The sequence below is a fragment of the Notamacropus eugenii genome, chromosome 3, assembly GCF_028372415.1.
Source record: "Notamacropus eugenii isolate mMacEug1 chromosome 3, mMacEug1.pri_v2, whole genome shotgun sequence".
In the NCBI taxonomy this organism is placed as follows: Eukaryota; Metazoa; Chordata; class Mammalia; order Diprotodontia; family Macropodidae; genus Notamacropus; species Notamacropus eugenii.
This window is the reverse complement of record NC_092874.1, coordinates 210755-219755: the sequence shown is the minus strand read 5'-3', so window position 1 is coordinate 219755 and position 9001 is coordinate 210755. Positions and strand designations below refer to the sequence as shown.

Sequence of the window (9001 nt, the reverse complement as noted above, 5' to 3'; positions counted from 1 at the left end):
CGGGAATGCCACCCTCTTCCGCCGCAGACTCCTCCCAGGCTCCAGGCTCCACCCCAGGGCTAGAATTCCACCCACCTGGCCCACCCGCCCAGGGCCAGCCCTCCCGGAGGGCTGCTCCTGCCCCGGGCCTCCCTACCCTGCCCTGGGGCTCAGACCCTGCTCCTCCCGAGCCGCGCGATCGCCCAGAGGGAAGGTGGGCAGCGCACTGACTAACCGGCTGCCCTGTACCCTTTGTGACTGTGATGCGGCGGGCGGGGCTGAGCTCCCGATCTCACTGGAAGTCCGCTCTGGTCTGCCCTGGATCACCCCACAGAGCCTTAAAGCCTGGCACTTGAGCGGGGAGAGCTGTGGTACCCGACGGCAGTCTGGTGTCCAAGGCACGGATGGTGATCTCTGGGATAACGCGAGTGAATTCAGTGGCACCGACGTCCTTCCCTCCGCAGCTGTATTTCCTGCTTTAATCGGGAACGTCTCTGTTACTGTGAAGTTTCTTCTGTTTCTCATATCGGGGTTGGGGGCAAACCTCCAGCAGAGAAGATATTTTATCTGACCATTGATTAGGAAAATTATGAAGTCAGACCTGGAATACTATGTGTTGAAGGGATGTCTTTGAGATGCCTTCATCCCAACAGACGCCAGTTTTGATTCAGAGTGGGACTCCTTCCTTAATTAGAGTTGATATTGTCACGTCTTGGAAGGCAGGAAATAAGAAAATGCCTCAAATTCTCTTGAACTGGAGACTCAATCATGCTAATTCAAGAAGTATTTATTAAGCAATCAATAAACTCTTATTAAGCACATGCTATGTGCCAGGTGGTAGGCGGTGTTGGGGATACGAAGAAAGTTCCTCCGCTACTTAGAACTGTGAATAGACCACTGGGCTTGGAATCAGGAAGACCCATTGTCATGAGTTCAAATGTGCCCTCAGAGGCTTAGTAACTGTGTGATCCTGTCTGCCTCAGTTTCTTCACTGGTAAATGAACGAGAGAAGAAAATGGCTAAATCACTCTAGTCTTTGCCAAGAAAACCCCAAACGAGGTTAAAGAGAGTCGGGCATGACTGAGAAATGACAAACAACAACCCTGCAAGAAGTCTATGTTCTAATGGATCATGCGAAGTCAGCTCATGAAGCCTGTCCTACGCCAGGAAACATGTAGGTGTGCTCTGGAAATACCTGGAATAGAGAAAAGGAATCAGGAGGCAACTGGCAAAGCACTAAATACACAAACACAAGTGCACTTACTAGGGAGCGCATTTATGGCTGTTTAATTTCTTTTTCTAAAACTGGGCTATTTAGATATTGTTTCCTCTTATGCTGATTAATCTAGGCAATTTATATTTTTGTAAACATTCTTCCATTCCACTTAAATTGCTGTTTATTGACATATGATTGGGCAAAATAACTCCTAATAATTGCTTTGATTTCATCTTTGTTAGTGGTATATTCATCCTTTCCATTTCTGGTACTAGTTATTTGGTTTTCTTCTCTTTTTAAAAAAACAAATTAACCAATGTTTACCTATTTTATTTGTTTTTTTTTATAAAACAATTTCCTAGTTTTATTTATTAGTTCAATGTTTTTTATTCTCAGTTTTATTGATCTCATCTTTAATATTTAGAATTTCCAATTTGGTGTTTATTGGGGATTTTTAATTAGCTCTTATAAAAGTTTTTTTTTAAACTGAATCCAATTCATTACTATGCTCTTTCTCTATTTTATTGTTTTAAATGTTTAGAGATATAAATTTTCCTCTAATCACTGTTTTTGCTGTATCCCATAAGTTATGGTATGTTGTCCCATTATTGTCATTCTCTTTAATGAAACTATTGATTGTTGTGCATTTAGGGTTAGGGTTATCATTCTTTGAGCTAGGTTGTTTAATCACTAATTAGCTTTTAATTTATGTTTCCTTGGTCCCTAAGCATAATTTTTATCACATTATGATCTGAGAAGAACACTTCTAAGATTTGTTCTTCTCCTTTTAGCTATGATATTTTTATGTACTAATATATATATTCAGTCTTTTTAAAGGTACCATAAACTGCTGAGAAAAAGGTGTATTCCTTTCTATTTCCATCCTATTCTTTCCAGATTTCTATTATATCAGGTTTATCTAAAATTCTGTTTACTTCTTAGTTTCTTTCTTATTTATTTTTTGAGTTACATTTCTCTAGTTTTCAAAGGGGAAGATTAAAGTCCCCTACTATTATAGTACTACTATCTATTTCCACCTATAATTCATTTAACTTCTCTTTTAAAAATTTAAATGCTATAGTATTTGGTGGATATAGGTTCAATATTGATATTGCTTCATTGTCTGTGGTACCTCTTACCAAAATGTAGTTACCTTGTTTATCTCTTTCAATTAAACCTATTTTAGTCATAAATTTGATATCATAACTTCTGCCCCTGCCTTTTTTGTATCAGCTGACACGTAATAAATTCTACTCCAACCCTCTATTTTAACTCTCTCATTCTTAAATGTGTTTCTTGTAAACAACATATTGCTGTACTTTTTGATCCATTCTTCTGTGTTTCCATTTTATAAGTGAGTTCATCCCATTCACACTCAAAGTTATAATTACTATTTGTGAATTTCCCTCCATTTTATTTTTACTCACTATTTTTCTTCTCATCTTCTCTTTTTCACCCTATTCCTTTAACCTTATCTTTTCCCCTTACGCTTTTATTTCTTATTTTACCCTCCCCTTTAAAATTCCCTGCCTTATCTTCTTCCCCCACCTTCTTAATCTTATTCTATATACTCTTTTTAAAGTCCTTCCCTCAATTTATCCCCCAGTTTTCTCACTGCTCTAGTTCAGAAGATTTCTAAACCTCTTCAAAAGTATATATTATTTCTTCTTCAACCCAGATGAGAGCAAAGTTCCAACATTACCAGCTCTCCACTACCACCTGTTTCCTCTGTATTAGTTCTTCCTTTCACACCCTTTTTTAAATAAATAATTACTCCTTTCTAACTTTTCCTAGCCAATTTTGTTTTTTAGAATCATCCCATCATAGACAATTCATCCACAACCTTTCTTTCAAACTACCTAAGTAATGATAACACTTTTAACGATCCTGATAATATTGTCATATGTCATAAGTAAACAAACAGTTTAACTTTTATTTGTGCCTTATAATTAGTTTTTAATGATTTCCTTACATTTCTTCTGGAGCTTTTATATCAAATTTTCCATTGAATTCTGGTCTTTTTGTTATAAATACCTGAAAGTCTTTCAGTTCATCAACTATCCTGTTTTTTTTTTTTTCATTCAGGATTATACTCAATTTTGCTAGATAAGTTATTCTTGGATGAAATCCCAGCTCCTTTGCACTTCAAAATATATGATCTTTTTGTGTAGAAGCTACTAGGTCTTATGAAACCAGATGGTCTTTCTGCAGTATTTAAAATGTTTTTTTCTTGTTGTTTGTAATATTTTCTCTTTCTTTTTTAATATTAATTTTATTTATTTTTAGTGTTTTACAATCACTACCACATTTTCCCCCTCCCTCCCCCCACCTTCTCCCTTCCTCCCAGAGACAGCATACAATTTTATATAGGATCTACACATGCATTCCTATTAAATACATTTTCACTATAGTCATGCTGTGTAGAAGAATTATAATGAATGGGAGAAATCATATACCAACCCAAAATGTAATACACAAAAAAAATGATCTGCTATATTCTGTGATTGAATTCCATAGTTCTTTCTTTGGATGTGGAAGGCATTTTGCCTTAGAAGACCATTGGGAATTTTTTAAAGTTCTTCCAAGTTCCAAGTCTACCAGAAAAAAACTCTCACACACTGTGGTCATTGCTGGGCACAAAGTTCTCCTGGTTCTGCTCCTTTCACTCAGCATCAGATCATACAAGTCTTTCCAGGCCTCTCTGACATCTTCCTGTTCATCATTTCTTATAGCACACTAATATTCCATTACATTCATATACCACAATTTATTCAGCCATTCCCCAATTGATGGGCATCTCCTTCCTTTCCAGCTTTTGGCCACCACAAAGAGTGCTGCTATAAATATTTTTGACTATGTGAGACCCTTTCCCATTTTTATGATCTCTTGGGGATACAGTCATAGAAGCAATATTGCTGGGTCAAAGGGTATGCACATTTTTGGAGCCCTTTGGACATAGTTCCAAATTACTCTCCAGAATGGTTGGATCAGTTCACAGCTCCACCAACAATGCATTAGTGTTCCAACTCTCTCACATCCTCTCCAACATTTATCATCTTTCTGTTGTATAATACAATTTGAAACTCATCGATTTGCCAATCTGATAGGTGTGATGTTGTACCTCAGAGCTGTTTTGATTTGCATCTCTCCAATAAAAAGTGATTTAGAGCATTTTTTCATATGATTATAGATATCATTAATTTCTTCCTCTGAAAATTGCTTGTTCATATCCTTTGACCACTTATCAATTGGGGAATGACTTGTATTTTTGTACATTTGACTCAGTTCTCTATATATTCTAGAAATGAATCTTGGTTGCATTGCGTTTGGTTGTGCAAAAACTTTTCAGTTTAATGTACTCAAAATTGCCCATCTTGCACTTCATAATGCTTTCTATCTCTTCTTTAGTCAAAAATTCTTCCCTTCTCCATACATCTGATAAATACATCATTCCTTGCTCCACCAATTTGTCCATAGTATTAATCCTTATACCTAGATAGTGTACCTACTGATTTTATTCTTGTGTATAGTGTCAGGCATGATTCTATGCCTAGTTTCTGTCACACTGTTATCCAATTTTCCCAGCAATTTTTGTCAAACAGTGAGTTCTTATCCCAGAAGCTGGGGTCCTTGGGTTTATCAAACAGTAGATTGCTATATTCATTATCTACTATGTCTTGAGTACCTAGCATATTCCACTTGTCTACTCTTCTGTTTCTTAGCCAGTACCAAGTGGTTTTGATAATTACTGCTTTATCATACAACTTGAAATATTTTCTCTTTAGCCTAGAGATTTTGAAACTCATCTGTGACATCCCTGTAAGCTTTCTTCCTAGGATGTCTTTCAAGTTGTGATCAATGAATTCTTTCTATTTCTACTTTACCCTCTTGTTCTAGAATTTCAGGGCATTTTCCCTTAATGATTTCTTATAATATTGCATCCAGATTACTTTTTTGATCATAACTTTCAGGTGCTCTGAAAGTTCTTATATTATCTCTCCTTGATTTATTCTCCAGATCAGTTGTTTTTCTAATAAGATGCTGGGGATGGAAGCTCAATTCCATGTGGACAGTCTCGGGCGGGTAAAGGTGGGAACTTCTAAATCTTAGAGTTCTCATGAGGCCCCCCATAATAACAACAGGGAATCGAGGAGGAGACCGAGCTATCTAGTGTATTTCCGCCTCTTCCCGTGAGATACGTGATGGGAGGAGCATCCCCGCTCTCGAGGCTGTCCCGGATCTGGGCACACCTATTGTTACCTAACAGGCTCGGTATTGACGTGTAAACTACGCGACGGGAGAGCTTAAGTAGGGTCAGGAAAGCCTGAAAGTTCTCTTGGGCGGAGGGGCCACGAGTGTGGACAGAAGGCTTCCCTTTCCTCTTTCCTTTCTTCTCTCCCCTCCCCCTCTCTCCCCACTTACACTTCTATTTCCAATCTCTTATTGTAAGATCTTTGCCTCCTTGGGAGATCTTTCTCTCTCCCTCCTAAGGAAGAATTCCTCCTGCACTTGTTACCAGAACCCTGAATAAAGCTTAACCCTTGTTCGACTCTGAGAGGTCTCTTCTCTCATACGAGTATCTGGCTTGGCCAGCCGAAGACCTGCGATAGAGGTAAGAAGACTCGGGTAGCCCACAGGCCTCTAGGCCTGGCAATAAGATGTTTCAGATTCTCTTCCATTTTTTCTAATTTTTTACATCTTAGGATCTTATAACATTAATCAATTCCACTTACCCAATTCTAATTTTCAAGGACTACTTTTCTTTCTTAAGATTTTGTATCTCCTTTTCTAATTGGTCAGCTTTCTTTTTATAACGTTTTTGGATTTTTAAAAATTTTTTTCTAATTTTTCCTTGTTCTCCTTTATTTTTTTCTATTTTTTCTCATTCTCTCTTGTTTGATTTTTGAATTCCTTTTTAAGTTTTTTCCAAGATTTCTTTTGGGATCATTTGACCTTGCTCTTTAGGGTAAGTGCCATTTTTTTTAAACCTCACTATCTTCCTTTGAATATGAATTCAAATCTTTTACACCAAAGCAGTTTCAATGATCAGGTTCTTTTTTCCTTTGCTCACTCATTTTTATTTTTAGTTTGCCTTATTTTATTTTTAGCCACCTAATATTATCATTGCCAGTTTTAATCCTGAGTTGTGAGTAATGGTGCTCTGACTCCAACCCCCCAAAATGAAGGTGAATGATCAAGTCAAAATGAGAAAAGTGGAAGAAGAAAAATGTGAAACAAGGAGGGAATCAATTTGAACCCTATGCCAATCCTACTAAGAGATAGAAAGCCTTCACTACAAATGTACCATTTGATGTGGAATGGTAGTCCCTTGGAGCTCTTAGTGGATGCAGAAGGAAAGTCAAAGGTATGTGCTGTTGTTGAATTTAACATGGAAGAAAGCATGAAAAAAGCTGCTGAACTTTTGAACAAGCATAGTCTGAGTGGAAGACCTCTGAAAGTTCAAGAAGATCCGGAACCCAGCAAAGCAAAGCAAAAGGCCTGAAGATTTGGAAGCACAGTATTTGCAGCAAATCTGGATTATAAAGTTGGTTGGAAGAAAGTGAAGGAAGTGTTCTGTAAGGCTGGAACAGTAGTTAGAGCAGACATTCTTGAAGATAGACAGGAAGAGTCATGGAGTTGACACTGTCATTTTTGAACAGTCAGTTGAATCAGTTCAGGCTGTGTCAGTGTTCAATGGCCAGCTGCTATTTGAAAGACCAATGCATATGAAGATGGATGAGAGGGCCCTGCCAAAGAGTTACTTTTTCTCTCTCAAGCACCCACAACAACTCCCTCATGAACTCAGTGGCATTGGCATGGAGCTAGGACCAGGAGGACAGCCCATTGATGCTAACCATCTGAACAAAGGCATAGGAATGAGCAGCATTGAGCCTGCAGGAATGGGAATGGATGGCATAAGAACTGGAATAAACAAAATGGGAGCCATAGAGGTCTCCTTTGGTGGTGGCAGCATAGAAAACATGGGCCGGTTTGGATCTGGCATGAACATGGGCTGAGTGAGTGAAATGGATCGAGGAATGCGTGGAAGATTTGAGAGAGACTTTGCTTGAAATGAGATGGGAATGACTCAGAATTTTGGAGAACCTCTTGTTAGGAGAATGGCTGGTGGTGTCAGTAGTGTGCCAAGAATGGAGAGGATGGGCCATGGGATTGACTGCATAAGTGGTGCTGGGATGGAAAGAACAGGTTTTGGCCTATACCATGGAACAGAGACAGTAGGGTCTGAGATGAAGAGAATGGGCCTTGTCATGGATCCTATGGGGTCAACTATAGAGAGAATGGGGGCAGGGACAGAACTAATGGGTCCCCTTGGCATAGATCACCTGATTACAAGTAATGAAATGATGGGCCACATCATGGGTAGGATAGGTTCAGGTATAGAGGATGATGTCTGGCATGGGTTTTGGTATTGAGAGAATGGTTTCTCTAATAGATCAGATTGACTCCACTATAGAAAGGATGGAATCAGGCATATATTACATGGGCTCGCTTATGGATTGAATGTCTACTGGTTTCAACTGTATGGGTGCCAATAACATAGAGAGAATGGGTTCCACTCTGGGTCCAGCCCTAGGTTCAGGAATGGAGTGTCTGGGACTTGCCATGGGAGGTAGCTTTGACAGAGCTATGGAAATGGATAGGGGAAATTTTGGAGGCAGTTTTCGAGGTGCTGGTGGCCATATACCCGGGGTTGCTTGAAAAGCCTACCAGGTATTTGTGAGAAATCTCCCTTTTGACTTTACATGGAAAATGTTATAAGATAAATTCAATGAATGTACCCATGTGTTGTATGTAGATGTCACAATAAAGAATGGCAAATGCAAGGGTTGTGGTATGGCTAAGTTTGAGTCCCCAGAGGTGGCAGAGAGAGCCTGCCAGATAATGAATGGAAGAAAACTCAATGGCAGAGATGGATGTGCGAATTGATAGAAGTGATTAAGCAGTCATCTTTTTTTTTTTGAACATCAAAACCAGACTTCCAAATTTGTATTTTGTTTTCCTTGTTAACCATTTTAATTTGTTAGTTGGATGTATAAAGATGTTAAAATTCAGTTGCTTTCTGGGGTAGTTTTAATTACTTTTTTAATGACTGGGATTGCATTTGACTCTTTGCATTGAGATTGCAATATACACATTTTTTTTTTTTTGTAGCTATGGCATCTTGTTGGCATTTCAACTTTGATAATAAATACCAGTTACTGAAAGCCTCTTAAGGTTCTACTAATTCATTGTTGGTGGAGCTGTGAGTTGATCCAACCATTCTGGAGAGCAATTTGGTACTATGCCCAAAGGGCTATAAAAATGTACATACCCTTTGAACCAGCAATACTGCTTCTAGGACTGTATCCCAAAGAGATCATAAAAATGGGGAAAGGACCCATATGTACAAAAATATTTATAGCAGCTCTTTTTGTGGTGGCCAAAAACTGGAAATCAAGGGGATGCCCATCAATTGGGGAATGGCTGAACAAGTTGTGGTATATGAATGTAATGGAATACTATTGTGCTATAAGAAATGATGAACAGGCAGACTTCAGAAAAACCTGGAGAGACTTATATGAACTGATTCTGAGTGAAAGGAACAGATTCAGGAGAACGTTGTACACAGTAACAGCCACAGTCTGAGATGACTGATTTTAAGAGACTTATCCCTTCTTAGTGATGCAAGGACCTAAAACAGTTCCAAAGGACTTGTGTTAGCAAATGCCATCCACATCCAGAAAAAGAACTATGGACTCTGAATGTAGAATGAAGCAGACTATTTTCTTTCTTGTTTTGTTTTGC

General features: G+C 38.6%; 1 long non-coding RNA gene and 2 pseudogenes across 1 annotated transcript in view; all 3 read left to right on the top strand.

The window, feature by feature from the left end:
• The first annotated feature begins 5 nt into the window (after window positions 1–5).
• LOC140532330 (uncharacterized) overlaps window positions 6–9001 on the top strand; it is a 30363-nt gene continuing 21367 nt past the window's right edge. Inside the window, exon 1 of the long non-coding RNA XR_011976457.1 lies at window positions 6–1153. This is a non-coding gene — a long non-coding RNA (uncharacterized lncRNA). The remainder of the gene's footprint in view (window positions 1154–9001) is intronic.
• On the top strand, window positions 6106–8167 carry LOC140532329 (heterogeneous nuclear ribonucleoprotein M pseudogene; annotated as a pseudogene).
• LOC140532328 (heterogeneous nuclear ribonucleoprotein M pseudogene) lies at window positions 7222–8156 on the top strand (annotated as a pseudogene).